General features: G+C 41.3%; 1 pseudogene; it reads left to right on the top strand.

The window, feature by feature from the left end:
• The first annotated feature begins 4,604 nt into the window (after positions 1–4,604).
• On the top strand, positions 4,605–6,599 carry LOC147450578 (uncharacterized; annotated as a pseudogene).
• The last annotated feature ends 26 nt before the right edge of the window (positions 6,600–6,625 follow it).

The following is a 6,625-nucleotide window of genomic DNA, read 5'->3' as shown; positions in this document are numbered from 1 at the left end:
TAGCGCATTTTTCCAAGTTTATTAAATATTTTGAATTGAAACTCCAGTAAAAACATCATACATTTGATCAACCTTCCATGGATGGCCAACTTGTTGATCAAATACAACAAAACTTGGTGATCCACATAGAAATGAAACAATTATCCTAGCAAATAATGTTTGATTTTGGTTGCATTAAAATCCATTCCCAAGGCTTCTGTCTATGTGGTAGAGTATCCCCGCTCTGAGCTACAACCTGCAAAATATATAGGATAATATAGTCTTCCTTTAGGTTGTGATAGTATGGCCACTATTTCCATTCTAGATGCGTCGACGTGCACATGAAAAATCACTTCCTAGTTGGGTTGTCAAAGTATTGTTTTAGTTATGATTGTTATCTTCAATGAACTAAAAGTTGATTCACATTCGGACGACCAAACATACTTCATACCCTTCTTGGATAATTCATATAGAGGTAGTGCCTTTTCTGCAAATATATGGACAAACCTCCTATAGAAATTAACATATCCAATAAAAGAGCTCAGTTCAGATATTGTAGATGGTGATTTGGCTTGTCGATTACATTTGAGTTTGTGTTCTAGAATTAATAGATGCATTTCCTCTATTGAGTATACGATAAAGTCATCCACCAAAAACTAGTGCAAGAATTCCCTAAAAAATTCCATAATGCACCTTTGAAATGTTACTAAAGCATTGCACAATCCAAATGGCATTACTAGATACATAAAAGCTCCCCATTTAGCAACAATTTTTGTCTTTGCTATGTCTCTTGGAGATATTTTCAACCAATTGTAGAGAGGAGTGAGCCTGAAGCCTTACTCTCTGCAGACTGCGATTAGCCTTATGTGAAACATTATTTTTTGGTTTTCACCCTCTTTCACTTCTCTCTTTAAAAAATATTCAATACGAAAGTTATAGATATTGTCATTTTTGGTTCAGGGTTAGGCTGTTTTAGAGATCGGTTCTCTATCGTGAGATATTTTGAAAAAAGTTTACTAGGTCTCTATTAGCAGTTCAACAACTTTTGGACCTTTCCTTAAGAGGTGTGTGTGCATGGATATTTAGGGGTCCTCAAGCCATGTTCAAACTAGCCCACATCTCTTTTTTAAATGGCATTCCTACATCGTTTCCATATTGCTCTTGGGATACTAGAATCAAGGTTCAGAGGCCATTTTGAAGCCGATTTGATTCCAAAAAATTATGCCAAAAATTGTAAATAATTTTTCACATTATAATGGGCATTCCTTGAACTAATTGACATCCTCCTATCAATTCCTCCATTTTACCAAGGACTTTTTAGACATTAAAATTATCATTTCAAGGTCATTTTCAGGTTGCTTTGTTTCCAAATTAGAACACTCTAACCAAATCTTAGTAGCTTGTGAACGTTCTATGGTTTTTTTATCATTTTAGCTCTGAACTTATCATTCTTGCTTACTCCATAACTCATTTTAAGTTAGATATGGACATTTTCTCTCTCGATATTCTCTCTAGGCCAAATAGAAAAAAATCACTCGTTTAATGTAAAATTTTCATTTTGATCACTCTAAAATATCTTTAAGTAATCAAAACAACCTTTTGTTATTTTTCAAGTAATTTAGACTTGTCCAAATGTAAATTTGATTACACATTTCCTCACTACTAGATGCTCAATGTTAATCGTCATATGTGTTTAATACATATATACACACTTCATTTTTTATGGTTCATCATCACATATTGTATATTGCATTAATAACATATTCGCTTCACTACCAGATGCTTGATGTCAATCTGTGTATGCTTTTGATAAGGACACATGTATGCATACTTTTGCTACCACTATGATGTGCTATGCTAGGTCTCAATATGAAATTCTCAAAGCGTACGAGGCTACAATCTTTATTTTCTTCAAAATTCCCATCTCTCAATCTCTCATACACAAACACAATGCATCAAACTTCTATGCCAGGACCAACCTAGCAAGACTAGTTTAAGACTGGGTTCAAACGACGTGGTGGAAGAGGAGAGAGGTAATATGCACCCTGCATGCTTTGGTTTAGATGACGCCGATGGAAGAGAGGCGAGGTGCCGACATAAACGAAATGTTACAACCATAGAATACAAACCCACATTCGCAATTTATTGGTTTGTTGCGCTTGTGGAGCCTTCATTTTGTCTTCTTTAGCATGGCAACCAACTCTTCACGCGCACGGGGGGAGGGGGGGTAGCAAAAAGGAAATGGTGGGGTTTTTCCTTGCACGTACCAATCCTCTCTCTATCGCATAGAGACTGACCACCCACGACACTATCTAACATGAGTCTTAATGACTCGAGAGCGGTGGGATCGACAACGACGAATGCTATCGTGCATGAATCTTGAGAAAGAGGAACAATTGCAAAAAAGTCAACGCAATGACCCACCTGGGGCTCAAGCCCACGATTTGAACCGTGGACCTCGCACACGACAACCCAATGGCCTAACCACATGCCTGCGTGGGGTTTCTTGTTCCCAAGGCCACTCCACTTCCTTATAAAGTAAACTTGAACATTGAAAAAAGTAAACACGGACAAAAAACGTAGACACGAACAAATTGAATGATGTCCGAACTTCACGAGAAACGAGTTTCATTTCAACGTCGTCAATCCCCCTGCTTGCACTTCATTCAATGTAGCGTGTCAAATAATGTTGAGGGCCTACCACTAGGCCTAGTACGATGGACCACATTTGATTCTTTATATCGCACAGAGACGTAGTTGTATCAAGCTCGACCTCCAGGTGAATCTACTTCATAGCGTGTCAAATAGTGCTGAGGGTGCTGAGGGCCTTCCACATTTGAGACCTAGCCTAGTTGTAAGTACGATGGATCACGTTTGAATCGTTACTTCATTAGCGTAGGAGGCCAAATCGCGATTCTGGCTCCACGTTAACCCATGTGGCTGCTCTTTACTTGGTTAGCATGTAGCGGGATTAATTAAAAAATCTGGCAAGACGTTCGTGCCTCTCTCTTGATGCAGTCACCTACTTTAAGGCATGCGGCTATGTCACGCAGAATCCAGTGAGAGCCTCTCTCCAAATGTAATCACCTACGCAGGCATCTTGAAGGCATGCGGCTGTGTCATGCTTTTTTAATTGCCGCATGCAGAATCCTGATGCGAAGCAAGGGCCTCTCTCAAGATGCAATCACCCATTTTTAAGGCATGTGACTCTACGCAAGATACTGATATGGGCACAAAAATTCACAGTTTGCTGGTGAAGGACATTTTTGTTGGTAGTGAGATTCCATCTTGTGACATGGAATACCATGATTGGAGACTATGTCCAACATGGGCATGGAGAGGAATCTATTGGTTGCTTTGAAGGCATGCAACGGCAGGGAATCTCTCTAGATGGGCTCACCTTCACCTTTCTTTTGAAAGCATGCGGCATCTCTGGAGCAGTAGGCAAAGACAACAACTTCAGGCATAAGTTATCAAGAATGGACTTTTAAAACAAGACAATTTTGTAGATATCGTACTGTTAGATATACATGCAAAGTGCAACATGTTTGGAAAAGCTCGAGAAGCCTTTGGCCAGCTCACAACTCAAAATGGGGTCTCATGGACAGCCCTAATTGGAGGATATGCTCAACAAGGGTATTGTCGAGAAGATTTGATGCATTTTGAATAAATGCAGCGAGGAGGCCTTTTTCCAAATGCAATCACCTTTGTATTTTCTTTGAAAGCTTGTGGCAACTTGACAGACTCAAACGAGGGCCAAGGACTGCATGCTTAGATTGAAGACGAAGGACTGCTCGAGCAAAATATCATTGTTGGAACTACGTTGGTGGACATGTATTGCACGTGTGGCGTTCTTGACAAGGCACAAGAGGTTTTTGATCAGCTTCCAGAATGCAATGTAGCCACATAGAATGCTCTTATTTTAGGGTATGCTCAACATGAGGATGGTGAGTATGCATTCAATTGTTTCTATAGGATGCGATCTTAGAGTGTCCCTCCAAATGTTGTCAAAGTCTATTGAAAAAAGATGTCATGCCTGGCATTGTCTTGGTCGATATGTATGCCAAATGTGGTGCACTTCAGAAAGCACAAAAAGTGGTTGAGGAGCTTCCTATCTGGAATGTCGCCCCTTGGAATGCACTGATTGCGGGATGTGCGCAAACCAAAGCAAGCCAGAAAGCTCTAGGCTGTTTTCAATTGATGCAACACGAGGGCCTCTTTCCAGTTGCAATCACCTATGTATGCACCTTGAAGGCATGTGGCTGTGCACAAGGTGCTGATATGGGCACAAAACTTCACAATTAGTCAGAGGCTATTGAAAAAAGATGTCATGCTTGGGATTGTGTTGGTCAATATGTATGCCAAATGCGATGCGCTTGAGAAAGCACAAAAAGTGCTTGCGTAGCTTCCTGTCCGGAGTGTCGCCTCTTGGAATGCACTGGTTGCGAGATTATATTGTGAGTCCGAGTATGTTGAATAAGATGTCGTTCTTGGCACTGTCTTAGTCGATATGTATACAAATTATGGTAGGCAGAGCAGCGTACCCAGAAGCATCGTAACCATCTGCCATGTGAATCCATCTCAAGCTTTGACAACTCGGTAGTGGCGATGGCAAACTCTAGTTCATGTTGGATTTGAAAAGGGTACATTGGGGTCTTCTCCTCTCCTCAACCGATGGACTTGTTTACACAGGTGAAATAGTTGCAAAGAAAACTTACAACAGGGCACAAAAGAAAGACGAGCAGGGAGAGGAGGGAAAGGAGCTCCACTTTGAGAGCAGTGACAAACTTTACTTAGTTGAAGGATGGAAGCTTCTCCTTGTTAAAGGAATGTGCAAAAAGAAGGGATTTGCACAGAGATAGTCTCATGCATACACAGCTTGTCACCAGAAGTTTGCTGTTGAAGCACATTTTTGTTGGCGAGCTAGTCAACATGTATGTGAAATGCGGTGCACCGTCGAAAGCTCAAGAAGTGTTTGGTGAGCTTCCACCTCCGAATCTTGTAAAATGGAATACCATGATTGGAGACTATGTCCAACATGGGCAACGGGCGTGGAGAGAAAGCTATTGGTTGCTTTGAAGGCATGAAAAAATAGGGAATATCTCCAGATGGGCTCACTTTCACCTTTCCTTTGAAAGCACGTGGCATTCTGGAGAAGTAGGCAAAGCCAACAACTTCATGTAGAAGTTATCAAATAAGAACTTTTAAAACAAGATAATTTTGTTGGCACCGCACTGTTAGATATGTATGCAAAGTGCGACATGATTGGAAAAGCTCAAGAAGCCTTTGGCCAGCTCACTATTCAATATGTGGTCTCATAGACAGCTCTAATTGCAGGATATGCTGAACAAGGGTATTGTAAGAAGCTTTGATGCATTTTGAAGAGATACAATGAGGAGGCCTTTTTTCCAAATGCAATCACCGTTGTATTTGCTTTGAAAGTTTGTGGCAGCTTGGGAGACTCAAAAAAGGGCCAAGAACTGCATGCTCAGATTGTAGATAAGGGACTGCTCGATCAAAATATCATTGTTGGAACTACATTGGTGGACATGTATTGCAAGTGTGGCCTTCTTGACAAGGCACAAGAGTATTTTGATTTGCTTTCAAAATGCACTGTAGTTGTATGGAATGCTCTTATTTTAGTGGGGTACCCTCAACATGAGGGTGATGAGGATACATTCAATTGTTTCTATAGGATGCGATCTCGAAGTGTCCCTCCAAATGTTGTCAGAGGTTGTTGGAAAAAGATGTAGTGCTTGGCACAGTCTTGGTCGATATGTACGCCAAATGTGGTGCGCTTGAGAAAGCACAAAAAGTCCTTGAGGAGATTCTTATCCAGAATGTCGCCTCCTCAAATGCATTGATTGCGGGATGTGCGCAACGAGAACAGAGCCAAAAAGCTCTAGACTATTTCCAGCATATGCGAAATGTAGTGCCATCGCGATAGCACGATAATTTTATGATGGATATCCTCTCTAGGCTGTCTCATCTCACTCCGGAAGCATTGCAGGCAAAGTAGCATACCCAAAAGCGTGATATCCACTTGCCATGTGCATCCATCTCAAGCTTCGACAACTCGATAGTGGCGATGGCAAATGCCAATTCATGTTGGCTTCAAAAAGAGCACGTTGGGGTCTTCTCCTCTCCTTAACCAATGGACTCGTTTATGCAGGTGCTAGAGTTGCAAAGAAACTTACACCATGGAGTTGCAAAGAAACTTACACCAGGGAGTTGCAAGGAAACTTATAGCAGGGCAAAAAAGAAATATGATGAGGAAGAGGAGGGAGAGCAGCTTCACTTTGAGAGCAGTGACAAACTTTACTTAGTTGAAGGATGGAAGCACAGTCAGGACTTTGCTTTCTCCTCAGTGGGTTGGAGAATCAGATGCTAGACGATGGCGTGCCAGTTGGTGGGCTGCAGACTTGCACGTCAACCACTGCATTTTCCTCGTTCCAAGGGGCTGTCTTCCCGCCATCTCCAATCGGAATGAAGCACAAGCGTGCTGCGTGTGCGCTTCTACCGGCGACAAGCTGCTGCACATTGTACATTAATTTTTTGGGTCAAAATTGAGCATCTTATAACTATTGGTTCAAACACAGGATTATGTCAACTTAAGATAATAGGATTTGTGGAGTACAAAGCACAA

This window comes from Adiantum capillus-veneris, chromosome 9, assembly GCF_014529385.1.
Source record: "Adiantum capillus-veneris isolate H3 chromosome 9, ASM1452938v2, whole genome shotgun sequence".
NCBI lineage: Eukaryota > Viridiplantae > Streptophyta > Polypodiopsida > Polypodiales > Pteridaceae > Adiantum > Adiantum capillus-veneris.
The sequence above is the reverse complement of the archived record's forward strand: the minus strand, read 5'-3'. Positions and strand labels throughout refer to the sequence as shown.